This window comes from Peromyscus californicus, unplaced genomic scaffold (genome assembly GCF_007827085.1).
Source record: "Peromyscus californicus insignis strain IS unplaced genomic scaffold, ASM782708v3 Scaffold_4__1_contigs__length_199733344, whole genome shotgun sequence".
In the NCBI taxonomy this organism is placed as follows: domain Eukaryota; kingdom Metazoa; phylum Chordata; class Mammalia; order Rodentia; family Cricetidae; genus Peromyscus; species Peromyscus californicus.
In genome coordinates, this window is record NW_026294562.1 from 135,230,515 (window position 1) to 135,255,733 (window position 25,219).

Genomic DNA, 25,219 nt, shown 5'->3' on the forward strand with positions numbered 1-25,219 from the left:
TTCTCCTAGCCTCTTGGTAAGGCTTTTAAAGATACAACCTGCACTAGCTGTAAACACAATTCTGGCAAGTTTCAGAGTAACAGAGTCACCTCTCTCTGACCCTAGTGCACTGGGCAGGTCACTTTGGAGGTTAGTCAGTATTCAGCCCCCACAGAAAAGCATGAGAAGTCACTACCATACATGCCAGTGATACTGTCTAAATGGGAGCCGGTGGAGACACCTCTATTTCTTAGCATCAGAATGTAAGCGGGCATACTCCATCTGATGCTTTCCTTGGGATGTCAGGCCTGCAGCAGCCAGTGCCATCCTCAAGTGTCACCCTGCATAGGCTGCTGCTGCACAGGAAATGCAGATCCATGGCCTGCCTCATTTCCTGGTTCCATTGTCATCCAAATCTGGTTCTTCAGGAATGTGATCATCTCCAATAATGTCTTTTGTGTAAGACACTGAGAAATCCTCTTGTCTATGGCCAAGATCCCAGAATGACCTGGAAGCATCTTCCGCATCCTCCTTTAGTAGAACTGGTAGCTCCAATTTGGCTGTGAGCCTTAAATTTGGTGCCTGCCATAGAGATTTCCTCCAAACAGTACACGGAGAAGCAAGAACTTCCCTGCATAACTGAGGGGAACAGGCCAGCGAGCGCTGGTCTAGTTTACAGTCTCATTGTGCTGACGAGGGGTCCTGATGGTCCCTTTCCCTCTTTCTTCCTCCACTTTGCTCCTGCTTTGTCTTCTCTAACTCATAGTAGTTACCAAGACCCATACATAAGGCTTGAGTCTCTCATTTCTGTATTTTGTTCAGTGTACAAGAGGTTGCTGGATCCCTGACTTGGAGTCTTATAAAGATCCTTGTGATGTATTGCCTACACAAGGAGAAGAATGGAAACTTTGCACTGGCTAATTGCTACAATAGTTCACCAATATTTAAGTGGAAAGGACAGCTACAAAATATTAAAACGGAAAGACATCTGTGTTTAAACCTTCCTATGCTACTGCTCTAAAAGGAAGACAGGGCTGGCAAGGTGGCTCAGTCAGTAAAGGCTCCTGCCACCCAAGCATGGTGACCTGAAGTCAATCTCTGGAAAGCTGGGGGATGTCTTTCTGTAAGCTGTGAATATATGTTGCTCTCATTGGCTAATAAATAAGCTGCTTTGGCCTATGGCAAGGCAGCTTAGAGGCAGGTGGGAAATCCAAGGAGAGAGACAGGAAAGAGAAAGGCAGAGTCTGTAGAGATGCCAGCCTGCTGCTCAAGGAGCAACATGCCAGCAGATTGGTAAAGCCACAGAACGTGATAAAACATAGATGAATAGAAATGGGTTAATATTAGATATAAGAGCTAGCTAGCAAAAGGCTTGCCATAAGCCATACCATTTGTAAATAATATTAAGCCTCTGAGTGATTATTTTATAAGCGGCTATGGGACTACAGGGCTGGGTGGGACCAGAGAAAACTTATGGCTACACTGGAACCCTTATAAAAATGGGGAGAGAAAATCAACTCTATGAAGTTGGCCTCTCACTCCCACACATGTGTTATGTCATGTGTACATACACACTCACACATCATGCATATCGACACACATACAGTTAGAGTAAATAAAAACTCAAGAGAAAGAGTGAGAGACTAAGAAAGAAAGAGGAAGGGAATGAGAGAGGAGAGGGAGGGAGGAAGGGAGACCTTAGAAAAATCACAATGGTGAGTCTGTCACTTAGGGGTCCTAATGATGATCCATTGACTTTTTAGTGGTTCTGAGAAGCCTGCTGACTCCCACATTAAGATTTTTATCCTCTTTCAGTTTAACACTAGACTTTCTGGAAGTTTATTAAAAAACAAGGTCCTGTCTACTCCCAGATTTTTGGACTCTGAGGCAAGACTATGGCTTGAGCTCAGGAGTTCAAGGTCAGCCTGGGCAACACAGACAGATCCTGCCTCAAGATACAAAGCCGAATGAATAAACCCGATCAACAGTTCTTCAGCATGTCTGTCTGTGATTCTCCTGGAACCAGGTACATGTATTTACTACTTGGTCTCTGCAGGTTCCTCTTTGCCTTGGCAACCAGTGAGGTGAGCTGGACGGGTTCTCTAGGAAGAAAATGTCAGCGACCAGCAAGGACATGTCCACAGTCTACACAGAGCTGCCCTCGTGCACACACTCAGGAACTGTGAGCTGCTGACTGAATCTAGAATGTATTTTTGAACAAGAGGAGTGATAATACAGCCAAAATTATATTTAAGTTAATTATCTACAAGCAACTTCAGTCTGGTAACTGCAAAACAATCCTTATAATTTGGGTCTAGGGCCAAGTAAACGTGTCTGTCTACATTACTGCTGGGTGTTTTCTTTGGAACTAACTCTACAAACTCAGCCCCCAAGGAACTGGTTTATCCTTTAAGATAAAGCTCAAGGGAAATCATTAGCAGCTCTTCACTTCCTGTGAACAATCCCGAAAGGAGCCACTCTAGATTTGAACTCTCAAAGCACTGGAAGTCATGGCTGCTGCAAGCAGTCAAGTAAGACCATGCACCTGGCACAGACACTTAACTCTAAGAGACACTGTGACTGTTAATGTGCACATGTGGACACACACACCCCACAACACAGCATACACACACACAGTACCAAAAAACAAAAAAATCCACAACTGTAACTGCTTAAGCTTATAGCTATTGGAAAACAGGAGGAAAAAAAAACAGGAGGAGGTGGGACCTTCCATACTTCCCATTGAGAAACAAGTAACTTGCATGAAGGAAAAAACAAAAAAAAATTTAAAACAATTTTCTCAGAACACATTTGCAATTATACTCATTTAAAGTTATATATAAACATATAAAATTATATACTCATAAAAATTATACTCAAAGAATTTCAGTACAAACTTAGAGATTTTTAAAAGCCAAAATTGCAGAATATATATGACAAAGAATGTGGTATCTCCTAAAGATGTCCTTGATGGGTATCGAAGTGTCCCCAAGTATGCATTCATTTCATCTCATAGTCCTAAACTTTCATTCCCAGCCCAGGTTACCCGAGCACGTGGCTGCCCTCTAGGTGAGGCATCATTTCCCAGCCTCCCTTGTGCTGGGTACAGCTGTGTCCCACCACATACATAACACAGGAGTGGAAGTGAGTTGGGTCGTCTCCCAACAGACAAGGCTACATGTCCTGATTTTGTTCTTCCTTCTTTAGCTGAAGATGGGGATGACAAGGGCAACCTGCCAGGCCAACTGATCTTTAGCCCTGGTCCAGTCCTAGGCTGCTCTATACAACAGAGCCAAACAGCTACCTTACCCAAGGCACTGAACTCAGTCTTCGTGGTATGTGTAAGGCTGCAACTCTAATTATTATAGAGGGAAAGCTGTAAAGGAGTCATAAGCACGAACTACTCTTTGTATTGCTTCCAAGTAGATTATAAAACTGGAGATGCCTACTCATCAAAAACACCAGTGAGAGAATAACAATGCAAGCTATACACCAAGATAAAACATTTGAAATATTTACTATACAAGAACATGTATCTGGGAGATACATCTAAACTACATAGCTCAATACAAAGAAATCAGGGGGTTTCTTTCATAAGAGATCAGTTGGGGACCTAGGCTTTCGTTACCATCCTATCTAGTGAGGGGTGTCTAAGGATTTGCTCTGCCTGCAGGGCTTCTTGTATGCACCTGTAACACCTCTCCACTTCAAACTTAATATTTTGCCTGCTTTGGAAAAATAAATCCAATCCCATGATACGTTCCCCATGCCAGCTGGCCCCAGGCAGTGGAGATACATTCAGAGAAAGGGGTTTTGCTTCTAGGTTCTAGAGAGTTTGCAGTGAAGTCATCCAGGTTCCTCTAGCAGCCAGGGAATTCCAGGCCATCCCTCCAGCATGGGTTCCGCAGTGAGCTAGCTCTCTCCCAAGGAGCAGCTCTACAATGTACCCTAATGGCCATGTTATAGCAAGTTCCTGAGGGGTTTCTGCACATTCCGCTGCACATCAGGACTCCTCTGAATCCAGTCTTCTAAGTCTGTGGGTCTCACTATCCTAGGGCAGTGACTGTTTCTTCTACCTGCCATTGCTATGTATTGTATGTAGAGTTCTTCCCACAGGCCAACCCCTCCTGAGTCCAGCCCTCACTGGGCCCAGCTCACCTTGATGGAAAAGGTACCCATCTTTCTACCCCAACTCTAATATTAGACAACAGATGACTATGGTCTCTAGGACAAGTCAAAAGATCGTGGAGTTTTCTTCATTGTGTTTTCAGGTCAGGCGATGACTGGAAGTTGTTCCCATAAGTCCCAAAACTCAATGTCCCATGAGCCAGCTGCCACTTTCTGTAAGGGACAGTCTATGAATCATTACTAATCATGTGATAACCCAATGACCTGTCTGGGAGTCTGTTTGGGGTCAAGTTCTTTTCCAGGAGACAGTGATCTCCAGTGCTTGTCTCTTCAAGCTGTGTCAATCGACCTTATGAAGTGCCTGGCAATTACTCGGGCTTCCTAGAAAGGTTCTAGGCAGAATTCACATCTGCTGCTGTGTGCAGAGAGACTCTACCTGGGCAAGGTTCCACTGGAGTCCTATTGCCCACAATGACTCTAGCCTATCTGGAGCCCCACTTTTCTGTGCTGAGTCTTCTGGAGCTAATACACTTGTAGGATTTCCCTGGATGGTGAGAGCTTTGCTTACTTCTCTGGTCACCCTGTGCCTTCCCTCCACTCACTCTGGGATCCTGTGATAGTGAGTAGGTTTGTTCTCTCATCCCTGAGTGAAAGGATAGGTCTTCATAGCTTTAGAACACATGCATTCCTTCTGCCTAGAATGTTCTTCCCATGTGTCTTTCTTCCACTCATCCAGTCTATCACATCTCCCTTATGTTTCTGAAAGGCCTCCATCCAAAATTTCCAGGACCCCTCTGCCCCGCTAGCCCAAAGCTAGAGAAAGAAAGGACCCTTGTGAGATGCTATGATTGCTCCCAGCTTCCCCCAACCCACAACCCTTGTCAAATTTGTAACTGCCTATTTATACACTGATTTGATTTGGAGTCTAATTGCCTTCCTATGTCCCAAGACCCTCAAGAGCAGAGGTTACTCTCTAGTGGCCCACAGTAGCACTTAGAACTTTGCACACAGCTAGCAAATGACCAACACTTATTAGGGGAAGTAGAATAATAGAGTGACTAGTCTTAGGGACTTCAGAGCCAGTGGGACCATAGCCTGGTTTTGATAGTACACTAGCCATGAGCCTCTGGACAATTAATGATCTGTTTCCCCATCTATGAAATGGAAGTGGAACTGTACCTCCCTGTCAGGTTGTGAGAATGAGTCAATGGGTAAATACTTGCAAACCACTGTTACAGGTTCTGTGAAATGATAAACTGTAGTCAGTTATTGTACTGGCTGGTTTTGTGTCAACTTGGACACAACTCTCTGGAGTCATCAGAGAGGAAGGAGCCACAGTTGAGGAAATGCCTGCCTCCATGAGATCCAGCTGTAAGGCATTTTTTCATTTAGTGATTGATGCGGAAGGGCCCAGTCCATGGTAGGTGGTGCCATCCCTGGGATGGTGGTCCTGGTTTCTATAAGAAAGCAGGCTGAGCAAGCCAGGGAAGCAAGCCAGTAAGTAGCATCACTTCATAGCCTCTGCATCAGCTCCTGCCTGCAGGTTCCTGCCCTGTTTGAGTTTCTGTCCTAACTTCCTTCAGTGATGAACAGCAATGCTGAAGTGTAAGCCAAATAAACCCTTTCTCCCCAGCTTGCCTTTTGGTGATGGTGTTTCATTGCAGCAATGGAAACTCTAACTAGGACAGTTATTAATTGCCATAAAGTTATCCTGGGGACAAGAGGAACTAAGTGAACTTCCACATTCTAAAAGTTTGTAATTGGTATCTGTTAAATTAGAAATTATTGAAAATAACATTTGGTGCTAACTCTCACACAGTAAAACTCTTAGATTTATATGTTAGTGGTAAAACATAAATTATACCACTCTCTTGGAAATTAAATAATAAAAAATACAGTTATAAATATCTTCAGTGTTAGTAATATTAGGCTTTAAAAATATTTAGTTGGCAAGATGGCTCAGATGATAAAAGTGCTTGCTGTGTACATCTCATGATGTTCCTGAGACCCAGGGTGCCAGGAGAATCAGCCCCTAAAATTTAGTGTTTGACCTCCACATGAGTGCTGTGGTGGAATGTATGTGCCCACACCCTGGCATCTCACACACACATACACACACACACACACACACACACACACACACACACACACACACTGTTTTTTAAAACAACAGTGAAAATGCATTACATTTACGTGTGTGCGCACCCGAATGTGTCTCTCTTTCCACCATGGGAATTCTGCGGTCAAACTCACATCCTCAGGCTCATATTACCCACTGAATCAATGCAAAATGTCTCCACTTGGAATGTTAACTCTGAGGAACAATATGTAGTCAATGTTTAAAATTATAAAATTTATCAGCATAAAAATATTTATGAAACAAAAAATAGCACACAATTTCAAAGTCACATTTCTATGTTCTTATAATGGCATATGATCTCACTGTGTTATATTATTTTGTACATTTACATATGTGTGTAAAGATAAAAACTGAACAGAAATATGAAAAATAATTGACATTCTATAGTTCTGGGTTATTTAAAAGTTTGAATTTCGTTGCTGTTGAGTTAATATTAGGATTATTTCTAAATGGTTTATTGAAGGGTTCAAATTAAACAATCTTGTTTCATTGCTTCAGCTGAGGAATCTGGCAGCTGGTATTTTCCTGTGCATCCAGTTCCCTGACAAATGGGGGCTGCTAAGAGGATCCATCTCACATTGATGTTTTCAGAAGATAATTTTTAAAGTAAATGTTTCATTTACAAACACTAACGGTTAACTTGAATAAGCCATGTTGGTTACCTACGAAAAATGCATCACATCCCTTTCACACACATAGAGTTAATGACTACTGGAATTTTGTGTTCTAACAAGGGAACATCTAAAGTGTGTTTCCTTACTGGCCTGGACGACAGTTCCCTGGGATCTACCTACAAACCAACAACTGAAGTCAGAGCCAGAGGACCTGAAGTTCCAGAGGACAGTTTTCCCCAATACTCCTCCTGAGGGTTTTCCTCCTGTCTGCTTGGACACTGTGGTTTATCCCTCCCCCATCATTAACAGGCCAGATAGCAGCAGAGCCCACTCAGGACTAAGGGAGATAAGTGAGCCTTAGACTAATAAAGGAGCAGAAATCTGCAGAAAACAGGCATGATGCAACCAGATGTGGGCAAAGCCAAGTTCCAGAGCAGAGCAGTCTTAGGAGGACATAAATATTACAGTTCAAAGGAAAGATGAGCAGAGGGACTCTGAGAACATTCCATGGGGCTGGCACTTCTGCTTTTGGAGGCAGAGCTTCATTAACACCTCTTCTTGTCTTCTCTTTGGTTAATCCAGGGAGACTAAAAGGTAAATAGTACCCGAGCAGCCCGACAATGGTGTCAGGCATGCCAGTCTGAATAGCAGCAGCATGTCAGCAGTTTCTTTCCCACACTCTGTCCCTCTCCAGCAGGTCCTCCCTTGCCTGGTGAGTCATGTCTACTTTGCCAATCATCCTGTCATTAGTCTCTGGCACAAGAGAGTGGGTCAGGCAATGCAAGGGAACAGGAACCTGCTGCCTGTGACTCACAAAGGGCCAAAGCTGAGTCACCTGGCTCGGCCTCAGCTTTCTAACCTGAGAGGCTCCAGATCTACTTACTGTCATGTCCTCAAAGATCCCTATGTGCTGCTCAAGGGTGTTGCCCTTCCCTGTTAGGAGAGAAGGGACTTGGGCAGCAAGGCTGCCATACAAAAGGCAAGTTGGTAACTGATGGGCAACATGAAAAGCAGAAAAAAGCCAACAAAAATGAAAATGTGTTTGACACACCACCTCAAAGAACTCACTGTCTTTTTTTCATAGAGCCTACAAATTAAAGAGATTTAAATTCTAAAGGTGGACTCCCCCTAGCCCAGGGGAAATACAGTTTGAGAGCCTGTCGTTGAATAACTGAGTAAACTTAGGCAGCCCCGTTGCTCTGAACCCTCGTTTGCTCACCTGCTAAGTGGGGTTAATTCTGTTATTGCAAAGACCTGGTGCAGGATTAAGGGTGGTTACCATGCAGACAAACCTGGACACACTAAAGTGCTGGATGAATGTTACCTGTAATGTTACCTGGTCTAACCTACTGGATACGAGGAAGAATCAGCTGCAAGTTTAGTTAAATACTACGATTAGACACTAAGTTTAGCAAGACTCTCAAGGAGAACGATGGGACACCCCCAGCCCCTAATCATATTCTCCGTATCTCTCAGGCTGAGAATGGATGACTGATTTTACATTCTTCTTACAGTAAGGGAAGCCTACATAATGGGTACCAGCTGTGTTAAGCAAAAAATCTGGGCTCAAGTCCTGGAGAGTGCATATTACAGTGTAATGAAGTTTCGATCATTCTGTTCAGTGGACTTATTCGGGGGTGGGGTGTGGGGAGAGATACCTCTCCACGCAGCACACTGGAGTAGACTCGTTAGGACAGGCATATAGGAACCAAGGCCCAGTAGCATATTGGGAACAAGAATAGGGAAACTTGACTACCACCTTTACCTCTTCCTTGGCTACACAACCTAACACAAGTGACATTTCCTAAGTTTTGAATTATTCATCTGTAAGATGCATGCAATCCTGTCCATTTTGTAAGATGTGGGTCAGGACTAAACAAGGCCACCTGTCTAAATCACTTAGTACAATGTCTGCCATGTAAGTATTCTTGAGATCTATTTCAGTGATAGCACCTGATTGATGTACTAAGTGCCCAGTAAACTGTAGGTGTTAGTATTGTGTTTACTCCCAACCATCCTCAATAATGGCACTGTGGCCCATCCAATGGCACAAAGGCCAGCTATCATCTCTGGTCTGGGGGAGTAACCAGGTCTGTGTTTAGGTCAACCACAGCAGGTGTTGCTGGAGGACAACTTTTTGAATGACTTGACAGTCACATGCTGTCAGTGACAAGAGTTCTTATATCACGGGAATTGTCTTGGGCAGGGTCACCAAATGCATCATTTTATAAAAGAGGAAAGGACCCAAGGGAGGACGTGGGGCACACCTTGACCAAGCAGGAAGTAGAAGCATCTGCTGTCAGATCCCTTCCTGTGTAGGAAGCTGAGTCACTTTCAGGGACTGGATTAGTAAGGCGCTTTGATGAAGTAATTCCCAGTTTTGGGAATTACTTCATCAAAGCGCCTTACTAATCCAGTAATATTTTAAAATATAGGCTTACACAATGCTTAAAGGCAGGGTTTCCTGCTGTACAGCCTGCTGTCCCTGCACAGTGATGGGCCCCTAGAAAGGAACAAGACGTCAGCTTCTAGTTACCTGTGGATGAAGGTGATGAGGTGGGTGTGAACCCAGGGGGTGGGGCAGGAAAAGAGGAGAGGGGCAGATACATGGTTTCAACTGCTTTCATCTTGGTCTGCTAAATCATAATAAAGTTAGAAAATGAAAAACACGATTTTCTTCTGACCCCAATCTCTGGCATGGGGCCAAGGTGCTGGGCTCCTGCTGGGACAGCCAGTGTTCTCTCATTTGACAAGGGAGGGCCTGCCTCTGTCTTACCTCTCCTTTGGCCTCCATCTGTGGCTCTGGCCATTGGGATTTATCTGTCAAGTACAAGTAAGAAGGCATGGCTGGAAAGCGCTCCCCTTCCCTGCCCAGTGTTAGCGCAAGAGTCCACTTCAGGAAGAGAAAAGTGCAGTGCTCAGACTTTAAGAAGACAAGGCAAGGAGGCACAGAATAGAAATGTCAGGGTGATCTAAAAAGCCTGGGACACAGTCAATGTGTTTCTTGGCTCAGTACTCTTGGGCAAGGTCAAATCTATTGCTTTAAATTTAGAGAAACTTTGCGAACAAAGGTGCAAGAAAAAAAAAACTGTATTCTGTTTAAAACCAACCTATTACTTAAGAAATAAACGTTTCTCCAGGTTGCCAGAATTTCTAAGTACACACTTACTTTAAAAAGGGAATTCTCTCAGTTTTATCAACATACATTTATATAATTTCTGTTGCATCTCCCTGTGGTCTGTCTATTAATGAAAATCAGCTGGTACGAATGGGAGATAATGCTGTGCTAAGGAAGAGAATTCCCAGTTCAGCACATCCTACACATTACCAAGGCTCTTCCCCGGGGGAGCAACACACCATTGTGATGTTCTCACTACCCCTCCATCAATACTGATTCTGAGTCCAGAGGTCCCTAGGTTTTCTTTTCGAAATTTATTTTTGGGCTGAAGGCCTATAACTTATAGGTAGCACATGTGCTTAGCATGTGCTAGGGCCTCAGTTCCATCCCTGGAATTCAAAAGAATCAACTAAAATAAAAGTGCTTCTTTAAACAAACGCTTGGGACTTGAGAAGCAGCCCAATGTTAAAGAGCACTCACTCTCATAGAGGACTGCGATTCCATTCCCAGCATGCACAGCAGGCAGCTCATGACCACCCACAAGGGATCCAGTACTCTTTTCTGGCCTTGATGGGCACCTGCACACACATGTACAAACACACAGACACACACACACACACACACACACACACACACACACACACACACACACACACATTAAAATTAAAAATAAATAAACAAAAACTGAGTATCATTGAAAATTTTTTTCTGCCCAAATATAAAGTTGGCAGAAGCAAACTACAAATTACTACTGTCAGTTTTGCAGAGAAGGGGCCTGTGTGAAATCTTTCCAGTTCTGGTCTCCCTCCAGGAAGGTACATCATCTCACACTCCCAGATCTAGGGGTGGCCATAAGGAGATGACTGGGGAAGAAAGTAGAAGAAAGTGCGTACACACACTGTGTATTGAGCAGGAAACAGTAGCTAGGAAGAAGCATTGGGCTGGGCTAAAGGCTTTAAGCTGACATTGGCACTCTGGCCATGAGCTCTCTAGTTTTTGTGGTGGGCCTGCTTAGAGGGCCCCAAAATTGGTCTGTAACTCCAGAACTCTTAGGCACTCTGGACATCAAAGATCTGTGCTGTGCTCCCAATCCTCAGACTTTCTGATAATCCAGCTGAACTACCACACACAGAGGAAGTTCCCTACGGGTCATCAGGAGTCCATTGTTCAATTTGCAGCTTACTGGTGCCTCCGAGATCTTCTCTCCAGATCTTCTCTCCTCACCATTTACTCTCCTACCAGAAAGCAGGCAGGGCATCAGCAGGCTCAGTGTCAGTATATGAGGTGCAGGCCCCTTCTGTCTGAGTTCTTTACTGCCCCATAGGCAGTGGGAGGAGAGATCTAGTTCACATAAACCCAGGGGAGAAAGTAGAAGACACGAGTGAGCTGTCCAATGCCACCCAAACCAGTTTTACAGCTGAGAGTCTGGAACAATAACAAACTGCCTTTCTACAGATTACTAGATGCTCATTAAATGATAACTAGTGTCCAACACGTCACAGGTACCAGCTCCCCAGTGTTCACGCATCACAGCCTCCAGCAATAATTATTCCTACAACTTGAAGGAGAAGATCAAGCTTAGAGTGTAGAAGGGACATGCTCAGGGCACAGACCCAAATTTAGAAATCCGAGCATATTTCAAATTTAGGCACTAGGGGTCAAAGTATGGCCTCTCTGTGCATTACCTGACTTTGCCTTTCATTAAACCAATATCTGCATACACTGCACAAATGATATTACTTTTGCTTTTGTTTGCTTGCTTGGTTTTCTTTTTTGTTTTTATTATTGTTATATTATTATTATTATTATTATTATTATTATTATTATTATTATTATTATTATATGTCAGCATCTCACTGTGTAGACAACCCTAGCCAGCAACTCCCAATGCTCCTGCTTTGGTCTCAGGAATGCTGGGATTACAGGCATGTATCATCACACCCCGCACAAAAGATCAGTTTTTATTACTGCTTTTTATGATTTTTGAAGAAAGTGGTTTTGAACAATCTTCTTGACAGGTTAAAAACTAAAAGTCAGAAGTCCCCTGAGCATGGAAAGCCCTTCCCACACGAGTACAAGAAGTTCTAATGGAGTAGTGTGTGCGGGGTGGAGGGCAAGGAGAGGTGGGGGGCTCAGAGTAGTCAAATGTCTACCCAACATCTCCCCTTTGGAAAAGACCACAAACCTCCAGAACCTCAGAGACAATTGACAATTAAAGGGAGTTGCCTGGCCCATATATCCCTCCTCCCCAGGATGTGAAAAACAATGCTAATATAATCAACTTGGGAGCCACAGATGTAACTCCTAAGATTACCTCCAAATAGATACAACGTAGGTAAACTAAATATGCAAATGATTATGTTAACTTGAGGGTATATGATAGTATTCTACTTAAACAGTGTGTGTTATGCATATGTATGTGTGCATGTGTTAGATGTCCTGTTTAAATTCATACCCCACAGTAGCAGAAAAAGAGAGATGTAATATGTTATATTAGACAAACAAATCCCTAAGTTGCCTTCTAGCTTTGAAATTTTAAGTCAGAGTTCCAAACTGATGGTAGAACTTGATATGAGCCAACATTTAAAACAGAAACCCAGAACTGCAGGTTTATTTCAAAAATCAGATCTGGCAACAGTTATCTGAGTGACAGGCCTTAAATAGGGTAGACATGCTTTCCAAAGCTGACCTGCTGACTCAGGATTGGCAGTTTTCCAAGGCATTTAACACTGTGGATCCCTACACTGCAGAATTTCTCACTGTGGACATAGTCACATCATAGTCAGGAGAACTTGAGCAACAGGGTCTTGCACACCCAGGTATAACAGTGAGGGTTTGGTCACAGTAGTGAGCTTTCAAAGACTGCTTCTCAGCCTCGGCTCTACGTATGAATGGCTGGCAGACATTTTAGAACTATGCTTTTCCCTAACCTAGACCATTAGATCAGGGTTTCTGACTGTGTAGTCCTAGCATCAGCAACTCAACTGTGGTAAAGAGATGGCAGTGTTGCCAACATCCTGTAGTTCCCTCTGTGTCCCTGTCCCACACTACCCCACCCTCCTCCTCCTTTATCCCATCCCAACTCGCAGCACCACAGGTTAATGTTGCTTCTGTTGAACTTGCTAACAACAGAACCATACAGAATCCTCATCTCAACTGTGAGGACTGAGATGTATCCATGTTATCACATGCAACAGTTGGCCCATTTTCCCTCATGTTTACTATTTTACTATGTGACTTTATTGTAAACTGTTTTCCCACACTACTGTTGGTGCAGATTTGGGCTGTTCTCAGTCTAGGGCTATAATAATTGATGCCAATAGCTATGAATATTCTTGAAAGTAGACATGCCCATAGGACGTTACGCCCTAGACGTAGAAATGCCAGAGTATAAATCATTCACATATTCAGGTCAAGTAGACATGTCTAAACAAAAAAATGTATCCAAAAGTGTCAAATATACTGCCACTGGAGTGTCTCAGAGTTCTGCCAGCACTCTGTGGGACTTTTGGTGGGTGTACAGAAGTACAGCATTGTGGTCTTCATTTTCAGTTCCTGATAGTTGACAACACCGAGGACACTTTGGGTTCTCAGCCATGTGGCTGCATGTCTGTGATGCACCTGCTTAAATCTCTTGCTCATTTTTCTGCTATATTGACCTTTCAGAATTGATGTGTTTAAGGGGGTTGTCAGTATGAGCAAAGTATGACTGACGCTGTCATAATGCAGCCTATTAGTTTGTGTGCTAACTGAAGACAATCAAATGTTTTTGACTTGTTTGCATGTCTTGGACATGAGTTTATTAGCTATAAGCAAGGCACATGTCTCCTTTCCCTCCGCAGCTTGGCTTTTCCTCTCAATGGTATGCTTCAAGAGTCTGAATTTCTCCATTCTAATACAGTCCTATCTACAGATTTTTTTTTCACCATGCAATTTTGTATCTTATTTAAGAAACCATGGCCCATGCCAAAGTCATAAACATAGTCTACTTTTGTCATCCAGAACAATGCTGCTCGGTAGATAATAAAAATGGAGGTCACATACAGTTTTAAATTTTCTAGTACCTATCTTTTATAAGCAAAAATAAACTCAAATTTATTTTAACATTTATATAACCCAATACTTAAAAATATTATCATTTCAATGAGCAATCACTATAAAATTATCAATGAGATACTTCATACTTTTATCCATTTATTATTATTTATTTTTTATTACTAATATGGGTATGTAGGATGTGTGTGTGTGTGATCATTCTGTGATATGTTTGTGGAGGTCAGAGGGCAATGCTCAGGAACTGGTTCTCTTCTTCCCCCATGGGTTCCAGGGACCGGACTGTTCAGAAAGTGTTTTTATCACTGAGCCATCTTGCCAGTCCCATGTTCTTTCTCTACAGCGAGTTTATAAAATCTACTTTGTGCTTTTTACATTTCAGCACGATCTTCTTTATTGTGCCAGCCATATTGTTAGACCCACATAGGTCTGGAGGTTATTCTGTTTTGTCTGCTACGTCTAGATCAATACATTTTAGGGCAACCATTTTTCTTTCCACATGGATATCCAAACAGCTCCCAATTTCCTGTGGTACTGAGATCACTGATCACAAATACCAGTATCCACAGATGTCCCTAAAATCCCCAGTCCACTCTACTGACATGCCACACCCTCCTTTAAAAGTCCCCAGTAGATTTCTCATTCATATCTCATGTTGAGAACCATTTCCATGTTGAGCAACTTTATAAAGTAGGAAGGAATATAAAAGTTAAGATCAGTAAGTATCAAGTGTCTCTTTATGATACTATTTCAGGAAAGTGTGTGTGTGTGTGTGTGTATGTGTGTGTGTGTGTGTGTGTGTGTGTGTGTGTGTGTGTGTGTGTGTGTATGTGTAGGGCAGTGCACTGGATAGTAACTAAAGGACCACCTGCCTGAAAAGTACTTCTTACTATCAATAATGGTTAAGAACATTTAAAAGTGGCAGCAATAGTCTAGCCTGTGAGACCAACATTTGCCTGCTATTTTTCAGTCATCGATTCGGGGAGCTATGCTGTTTTGTTCCCACACAGTTCACAGACTAGAATTCCACTTCAAGCAGATTGTTCCTGGAAACCATCCAGGTAAAGGCAGTTGGAGTTAATGGAACAGGAGGAGCTCATTAGGAGACCCTGTAACTTTGACCCAAAGTAGAACATGGCAAGGGTCCTGTAACGTGTACAACATTACAGATGAGCATAATTTAAATTTTCTTTGCATCAGCATATTTTATGTTTTTATAGTTTTATTCCCAGGTCAGACAAGAAAACAGACTTTGAAGAGAAGAAATTGAAGCCAATTTAGATATCAAACTTGAGTAATCTTCATTATTGAAAAAAAAAACTGCTCTGAGAATTTTTCTGCTTAAATCTTGAAATGATTAGTTTACTGCTAGCCTGTGTCAGGCTCAATATAATCAACAAGTATTTATTGACTGTCTGATAAAATACGCCTGACAAAGGAATCAAAATAAGACAAATGGCCTTGTTCCAGCAGACAAGTACACCGTGGAGAAATCAATGGTTTATCACAAGAGTTTTCTCATAAAGTACTTCATTTTAGAATATGGATAGGGTAAATAGTTGTCTCGAGTCCCTTAGTGTAATAGTTGATCTATTTCAAATAATCTAAGCAGCCCTGCCTGTAAGTTTTATATTCTTCCCATCAACGAGAAATGTACATATCTTTGGGGTTCCTTTCCTAATTGTGCAGAGACACAAAAGTTGGGTTTGTATATACCAATATGAAGCAGAAAAAAATGTGAGGATTTTGGTTAAAAAAATCTTAGCTGGTGGTAGCAGTATTTATTTGTTTGTTTGTTTGTTTGTTCCAATTCATAGAACTCAGCAGGCTGAGGCAGGAGGATTAAAATAATTACCAGGCCTGGGCTCCATAGTGAGGTCAAGGCCAACCTTAGACACAGGGTGAGTCCATCTCAGGAAGTGTGTGTGCGTGTTACAAACTCTCAAACACACCCCGGTGCATCTGTGTGTGGGGGGGGGGTGGGCACATGACAAACTGTAGGAGTTGCCCCTCTCCTTCTACCGTGTGGGTCTCAAGGGCAAACTCAGATGGTCAATCGATTGCAGCAGGTACCTTCACTCTCTATCTTGCTGGCCCCAAACTACCGTTTTGTATGCAAACTGATAAACCCAAATCAATTGAATCCAGCCTTCTTGCTGTGAGCGCCTCCATCACTCTTGTCCACAGTCTATCTTTTCTCATATATTTATGGGTTGGTCTCTTCACGTTGCCTCCTCACTTACACTGGAAAATTCCTGGGAAGCCTAAGGCTGGTGTGAGGGAGCTGCTGGTACCTTCTTGCCATGTGTCTGTCAGCTTCTAGTAGCACCTCTGCAATGGCTTTGGGACCTGAGAAAACTTGCATCCGAAATCTGTTTGTATGTCAGACAGGTGTATAGAAATATTAGCTCCCCTGATCTGTCATTTTGCAATGATGAACACAAGCTGACTTTGAGGAATGAAATGCCTTCTATGCCTGCTCTTCACTAGGTTTATTATACTGTGGGGATGTTTTAGCATACACCTTTCACTTACTCACTACTTTTCTTTGAGGCAGTTTCAAGGATGGATCAGTTCCACAAAAAAATAATTTCAGTAATCACAAAAAGTGACATTCAAAAAGTCCCTATCCTACCAAAAAGCAGGCTGCCTGGACAGTCAGCTCCACGGGGGCAGGGTTTGTCCACTCTTGCAGTGTTGATGGTCTTGAGCCTAGAGCACATGGAAAGCATTCACCAATAATCACAAAATGGAGAATTAAGTTCTATTTAGCAAGAGCTACAACTGCCATGTGAACGGCGCCTAACATCTGCCTTTCTTTCCATCCTAACACCCAACCTTACATAACAGGCATTAAAATAGTATGCCACAGATAAGGGAATCAAGGTTTAAAGAATTTTACTGTCCTGGCTAAGTCACAGTTAGCAGGAAACAGTGACTCACATTCAAATCTTTCTTGTCTACACTCTGTCAAGCACACCACACCTTCACCCCAATCTATAACAAACTATAGGTTGATGTTTAAGCTTATTTTTTTAATAAGCTACCAAATTGGAATGTTTTGTTATAAGACTCTAATATCTCCAATAATTGACAAATGGGATTATACAGAATTGAAAGAGTTTCTTCACAGCAAGAAAATTATTGGTAGAATGAACAGACAGTCTAAAGAATGGGAGAAAATCTTTGCAAGCTATATTTCTGGCAGAGCTAATGTCTAGAATATAAAAAGAACTGCAAAAATCAAATACCACAAAAATGTGCTAATTGATAAATGGGCTACAGAATTAAGCATACAGTTCTTAAAAGAAATACAAATGGCCAATATTTCCTAAAAGTAATCTTAATCCATATCCATCAGAGAAACGAAAATTAAAACCACTTTGAGATTCCTTTTGAAACCACCTTGAGATTCCCTCTTACCCAAGTCAGAATAGTTACCAATGGGAAAACAGACAACAACAAATACCAAGCATGTGGGGAAGAGAAACACTTACTGACTCTTGGTAGGAGTGTAAACTGGTGCGGCCACTATGGAAGTCGGAGTGGAGGTTTCTCAAAAAGCTAAAATTAGAACTACCATATGACCCAGCTACCCTACTCCTGGGCATACACTGGAAGGATGCTATACCCAGCCACAGAGACACTCGTACATCCTTGTTCATTATTGTTCTATCCATAATAGCCAGGAAATGGAACCAGCCTAGATTCCACCAACATAGGAAGAGATAATGATACATATAAACAAGAGAATTTTCTTCATCTGTAAAGAAAAATAAAATTTAAAAATTCACAAGAGGAGCTAGAAAGATGGCTGCATGGTTAAGAGCACATACTGCTGTTGCACAGGAGCCAAGTTTATTTCCCAGCATCCATGTCTGATGAATAACAGCCACCTAGGACTCCATCTCTAGGCAATCCAACACCAACTTCTGGCCTCTGTGGGTACCTACACTTATGTGTACATACCTTCATACAGATGTATGCACATGAACATAATTAGAAATAAAATACATCATAAAAAAGAAAATAAATGCACAGACAACAGATAAAAACAGATAATATTACATTAAGTAAGGTGAGCCAGACTCAGAGAGACAAATACTGCACGTTCCCACAGATGCACAGCCTAGCTTCAGTTTTTATTTCCATAGGGGTATTTCTGTGGGGCTGGGTGTGGAGAGGGGGTCACAGGGAAAAGACTAACAGTGGAGGAGGGACGACAGAGCACATGGATGTGAACGGGGATGGTGGGATTACTGAGAACAGAACAGCACAGTGCAGGGCTAGAGGGAGACGGCAGAGGGGAGCCGACCAGAATTAAGTTCTCATAAAACACCATAAGGAAAACTTGGACTTTTCGTGCTAACTTAAAAGTTTTTTTTTTTTAAATGATTACAAGTTGGAATGTTTAAATGTTACCAATGGCTTTGGAAATACCTCTCTACATTAAGGACACTGGAAGGCTAATGGAATAGGGAATGAAAAATTCTGCACTTGGGTATGTAAAAGGCCACAAAAACTTTGCCTTTCTCATGAGTTACACCAGTCTAAAACACACTGAAGCTAAACTTTCTTGTATGGAAGGTGCATAGACTATAAACTCCATCTCCTTGAATTAAATGAGAAAATACATATATGTACAGCAAGGACTGAATAACAAATAGAGGTTGTAGCTAACACAACTAACCAATGTTTAGAACTAATAAATTATCAATAATAAATGTAGACATTACCAAGAATTATCTTCAAAATCATGTTAATCAATTTGATTGTTATTTTAGAAATATTTTGTATAGTTGTTACCCATACACGTGCCTGTTATCTCCTTAAAGTATTTTTCTTTTGACCAACATGGATAAAATTATAATTGCAATTCCCCTCTTGAGGTTTAAAAAAAAAAGGCTTATAGGAGGATGAAAAGTAAGAAAATTAAAAGTTTGGACTCTCAGGCACGGTAGAGAAACCACATAAAAGACTAGGGATGTAGCTCAGTGGTAGATGATTTACTCAGCTTACATAAGGGCCTAGGTTCCTTCCCCAGCAAGACAGACATTGATAGACAGACAGACAGACAGAGAGACAGAGAGACAGAGATACACACACACAAAGAGGAAGGGGCAGAGACAGAGAAAGGAGACATTGAACACCAATGGTTAATGAATAAATTAATATTCATCACCTAGGGAGTCCCAAACGTTTCTTTCCCTAGAGCTGTATAAAGATTTTCCAGAAACTTAAAATTTTTTTTACAAGAACTTCTTTCCTAAGACTCTGTTTAATTTAGGAAAAATAAAATTTTGTTTTGTTTTGTTGCATGAGGCTAGCTGCTTTAATCAACCAGCTAATTTCTTTGGGGCCTGACAAGGAGTATCACATCCCTAAAGATAGGACTAACTTAGACAAGTTTGTCCCTGAGGTGAGCAAGCCCTGCCTGCTCTGAGCTGAAGGCCCTGTGACACAGTTTGAAATGGATTGACAGGCCACCCAGCCGGCACAGTGGCCACTCTGCTCATGTCATCTTGAGTCAGGTTTTCCTAATAACCAAAACCCAGCGGTGTGTGAGTTCAGTGCCTAAGCCACTCTCCCATCCCTTTCATGGATCAGCTGCAACTCAGCCGACAGCAAAGAGAGAGAGCCAGGAGCACGGGTCCTGACTCCAAGTTTCCTCTCCTCTGCCAAGCACTGCTGAAGTCAGTCTTCAGGCAGGAGGCTCCAAACCCTTCCTGAATCTCTCCCACAACATCACGGCAAAAACAGGCATTTTCATTCTTTCTCTCTCTCCCCTCCCTCCCCTTCAACCACACACACACACCCTACAACCACATACACACACCGAGTCAAGAGAACTTTGTATGGAAGCTCCCCCAATAACATCACAGAGCTGACGCCTACCTTCCCAAGGTGTCAGGCTGAAGAAGATGTTCCTCGCCTATGAGGAGCAACCAGAGAGGCTTCCCCTTCCAGCCAGCTCTGTTCTCATCAGAGAGCAACACACCCCATCTGTATGTAAGCCCTGAAATTCTTGCAGAGACCCACCCTTGAAAGTTGCAAGTCAAGATTTCTGACTGAGAGCAGTTAGTCACGTGAGGCAGAGCTACTGGATGGCACCTTCAGGTTCTTCCAGATGGGACGTCGCTTCCTGTTCCACCACTGGGAGAAGCGAAATCTGGAGTCCGATCAGACACTGAATTACAAACGCATCGGTTGCCTCATCACCGCTGCCTTTGGTGTACACAGGCACTGGTCGGCCTCGGAGCAAGGTGGTTTTGCTGTGTGCACTGAAGGAAAAGGCTTAGGTGGCCGGCCACAGAGAAGCTTGAAACACTGTTGCACTCTGCTCTGAGCTGGTTTGACAACTACAGTACTCTCTAGCAGCTGCAAATCCCAGCAGGCTTTTGGGTAACTAAAGCATCACCACTAACACTCCTCTTGCACCATCAGACTCTTAGGTGACGGAGCCTTAGACACAGAATGTGGTTCCTCTGCTTGTTTCCCGTGATGGGGGCAAAACCTATTTAAAGAAAAATTACAGCCACCAAAATAAAGAGATCAACAAAACAGTCTGGCAATGTTTTCTTTTTAGAGCAGTCAGATGCAATTCACCTTGTTTTTGTTTTGGTCTCAAAGAGCAATAGCCACAAAGAAAGATCAAGACAGGACCATCCTCTGCTTTTGTTTCAAAAGGGAATGTGCACACATGATTGGGGTTTATTTGAGGAAGTGTACTGTGGGGGCAGCTCCACTTTCTCTTGCGGAAGATGAGCTAGCTCTGGGCTTGGGCTAGTTAAAGGTGCTTTGACAGGAAGAAAGCTCCAACAAGTTGATTCACGTATCCTGGTAAACCAAAGCCGGCATCCTTGGCGCTTCTGCAGCACCCCCACCTCTGCCAGCGGAGCCCAAGAGCGCCTCACCAGCTGCCAACTGGTGAAAAGCCTTTCGCCTTTCGTGTTTTCTGTCAGCCGCTAGATGATGGAAAAACTTCAAAAGTCCAGAAGTGGAGAAAAGGAGGTGGCAGTTTCAAGCCAACAGAAACCACTACGCTTGAATTTTACTTCGGATTTAGTTCACAGAAAGAGGACTGATAGGGCCCTGCCATTCAGCATTTGCTCACTCATTCTCCCTCAACTTTCTTTTTGCAGACTGCTTTCTATTGAAAAGTTAATGAATTTAGCACATCGTTAGGAGCAGGTTTGGTTTATGTCTCTAATTGTAGCATACCAAGGGCAAGGGGATCTACTACATTCAAGGCCAGCCTGAGCTACATAGTAAGTTCCAGACCAGCCTGGGCTACAAAGTGAGACCCTGTCTTACAAAACCAAAGCAAACAAACATCTTTAGCTAGGAGGGCTGAACTCCAGGTCACTAGAAGGGTAGATGGTCTCAGGAGACTGCTGTGGCCTTCCCTGGCTCTCTGGGATGCCTTTCCAGATCTAGTCCGACTTCCCATGGCTCTCTTGCTCCCTTTCCTAATTCAAGGATTTGTTCTCATTTCTCTCTCTTGCTGAGAGGCCTTGACCTTCCCCCTAGAGGATCAAGAGCAGCAGCCTGCTCCAGGATGCCCTTCTGCCCTTTGCTCTGGCTGCTCTCTCAAGCTCCCTCGGCCAGCAGTCCTGCTGTGCATACACCTGCATTTCCAACCAGCTGCCCAGCTTAACTGCTTCCACTTCTGCTTCCAGGGAGCTCAAGGGCCAGCCCTTTCAGCTCCTCTATTCCTGGGGAGCAGAGTGCCCAGCTGGTCAAACAACCCAGGTAGTCATCTCACTCACACTCATTGCATGCCAGGGATATCTGGGGAAGACAATTTTCCTAAATATTATTCTGGATCCTTCCCCCAGTTCAACTAGCCAGAATAGAATCACTTCTTCTTTTATCCCTTCTATAATAAAATTCATATTATCTCGTAATGAAATGTAATATTCACATCAAACAGGAGCTATTGCACATACTTCAATGCATCTGATATAATGAAAAGAATCTTCTTAGTGCTATTATCTTTGGGGGTGGTACCTGGGATTGAATCCAGGAACTTGTATATGCTAAGTACATAGTCTAGCAGAGTCCCAGCCCCAGCACTGACTCCGGCCTCTTTTGAGTCACTGTCAAGGCCCAGTCCCCATCTTCTTAAGGAACATATTTCCTGCTCTATGCTAAAGGGAGGGGACAAGAGGACTGTGAGAGTTTGTCACCTGTGACCTCTCTAGAGTCAAATATCTATGTGTCAGTGTCCTTTGCTAGGCAGCTCCTCTTGGAAGATGACCCCAGGGCCCTGGAGGCGGGACAGGAACAGGAGCCTGTAAACATATCTCAGGCGAATTCTTTTCTTTATTTAACTTCTCACTTGTGCCCTACTACAGTGTATTTAACAGTTATTTCATTGTTAATAGAAGAGAGAATCCCCAAGGAATGACAGACAGACAGAACAAGGTGCCTGTGGGGGTTCCATGGCTTAAGTGATACTCAACTCTCTCACTTTATGAGTGAACTTTAAGAGTGAATGCAACCATTAAATCTGGGTTCTGTTTTGAATTTTCAGTAATAGATATTAAGGCATGAAGTCAAGAAGAATATGAATGATTTCAGAGAGCACTTCAGGGAGTATCAGACAAATGAAATGTAGACAATGAAGCAGGGTTTGAGTGGATCAGGTTTACTCAGGAGACACATGACAAAACTGCCTAGTTCTTACACAGAGAACAAGCAAAGGTCAAATGTCAACTTAGTTGTTAGTGTGCTGCGGACCTACCTCGTCCATTTACATAGTGAAGTAGGAAATGACCTCGGCAAACTAGAGCCAAACCCAGTTAAGGTTCTGGAGGGCCACTCGTGACCTCAGAAGAGCAGGATACAAGGAGCCGGACTCTGGGATCCAGAAGCAAGAGGACAAGAGAAGGCCCCAAAGGCTCTGCACAGGAGCACAGAGCAACAGCTTGGAGGAGTGAGCGCAGGAGAAAACAGACAGTGATGCTTTGAACCCAGAAGAGCCAAGCACGGTAGAAGGGACCCTTGTTTCCCTGCCAAGCCACTCAATGGAGGCAGCTTTCACCGTGTTCTTAATCTACCTGGGCACATGTTCTGAGCTGTCACCGTCAACCCAACTGTGTTTTCATATAATGTTTAATCTTGTCGTGTTTCCACACTTTTCAAATGCTAAGGTTTGTGCATAGACAAGACTCTAAATCAAAATGACAGGAGCCCCTTCCTGTATCCTTCCGTGCACATGTGTGTGCGGCTCCTGCAAGATGTAATGAAATGAATATTCCTACCATGAATTAAAAATGTTTTTACATTTAGTGTGTGTGTGTGTGTGTGTGTGTGTGTGTGTGTGTGTGTGTGTGTGTGTCTTTGTGCTGTGGTGAATGTGTGAAAATCAGGAGACAACTTGCACAAGTCAGTTCTTTTTTTTTTTTTTTTCTACTGCGTGGGTTCCAGGGATAAACTCAGGACATCAAGACTGCTGGCAAGCACCTTTCCTCACTGAATCATCTCACCTGACCTGACCATAAGATTTCCTAAGGACACTTAAACCCCTGGATCAACATTTGTACTAAAAGAACAGAAAGGCTGCATCATATTGACATGAACCAGTCACCTCTCCCATTATGATTCATATAAATCCTTCAATGGATTACAGGATTTTAAGACCTGAATTGTGTCTTTCTCTTCCCACTGTACCCAGTTTCTGCACTTACCCTGGCCTGGTGGTGGAGGGCCCACAAGCACACACACACACACACACACACACACACACACACATATATATATATATATATATATATATATATATATATATATATGCACACTTTGAGTCCCCTCTTTGAGGAGGACACTAGCTACAGTCATGAGCCTCAGGGAGAAGGTTCTTACACACTCATCCTCCTAAGACGCCCTCTCCGTCCCTCAGCACCCACTCTCCTGCACCATTCCCCCACAAGCTACCTCTCCCCATCTAACTCACCCTCTTCCCAGTTTATCTGTACACCACCATGTAAGCTCTAGGAGGGCTGGGATCTCTGGCTGGCCTGCCTACTGCTGAATTCGGGGGGTAGGGGGGGGAGGCTGGGGCGGTAATTAGAATTATTCCCGGCAGCTTTAGAGTGCAATGTCAACAGAGTAGCTTCTTTGTCTGGATACCTTCCATGGCACCATTCCTCTCTACCACAATAGGGATTTGCTTTTTCAAAACTTGAAGAGATCATTGCACATCATGAAGAAGGCCAGGTCTGCTGTGGGTTTGTTAAGAGGTGGGAAGATTTTCTCCTTGAAGAATTAAGTCTGTCACATACTGAGGACTTGAGAAAAATAATTCTTGGCATCACTCTGGCAACACCGTCTCTGATGTTATATGCAAGCCAGACCACAAGTTCACGTATACAGCTTGTGAATAAGGCTGTCTCTTAAAGGCCAGTGTTTGGTCAGCTGGTCATAGTCACTTGTATGTACAGCCCTTGGCCATATGTGGCCATCATGACTGAAGAAGACACAGTTTGACTTGGTTCCTCTAGAAAATTTTGTCTGCTAAGGTCCACTTGATACAAATAATAAAGGGTCTTATTTGTATTAATTGTGTGACTAAAGATAAATTGCTTAGACCTTCCCGTTTCTCAGTTGGAAAACAGTATCAATAGCAATATCATTAGTGCTGTAAAACATTAGTCAGCCTATATAAAATAAGCTCCTAAATGGTACTGTATGAATGGAAGCTGTGATTATAGCTATCATGATGATTGGTACGTTTAATTTATAGGCTTTTATTCTTATGTTATTTTGTAACAGATTTTAGTTTGTGCATCTAAAATTAGTTTATCCAATTAAATCTTGAGTATAACAACTGTATAAAGTCTCGGTGTTGCAACCACTTCTGGTCTCTGAATGTCATATTCACTAGCTAATTCCCTTGGCTAATAGTTATTAGGTTCATACTATGTGACAGACACATCATCTGTTTTGAAGGAGCTACAGATCTCAAGAATAAAAATAGAGTATGACTACCAAACCAGACAGACACACATTTCCATAGATAAGCAAAAGCATCCACAAGTCTTTTACACAGAGGTGTGGAAGAAATGTCCATGTATATTTGTGGGGTGCATATATTTTTATGTTCCAACACAGCTGAGAAGATGGACTCTCTCCAACATTTGCTACTTTCAAGTCCCACGTGAAAAGCATGAAAGTATGAGCCAT

General features: G+C 42.8%; 1 protein-coding gene across 1 annotated transcript in view; it reads right to left on the minus strand.

Moving 5' to 3' along the window:
* Positions 1-20,265, minus strand: part of Cers3 (ceramide synthase 3) — a 94,991-nt gene extending 74,726 nt beyond the window's left edge. The window contains exon 1 of the mRNA XM_052711906.1: positions 19,928-20,265. The gene's annotated coding sequence lies outside the window, so the exon portion shown is untranslated. The remainder of the gene's footprint in view (positions 1-19,927) is intronic.
* Positions 20,266-25,219: the final 4,954 nt, after the last annotated feature.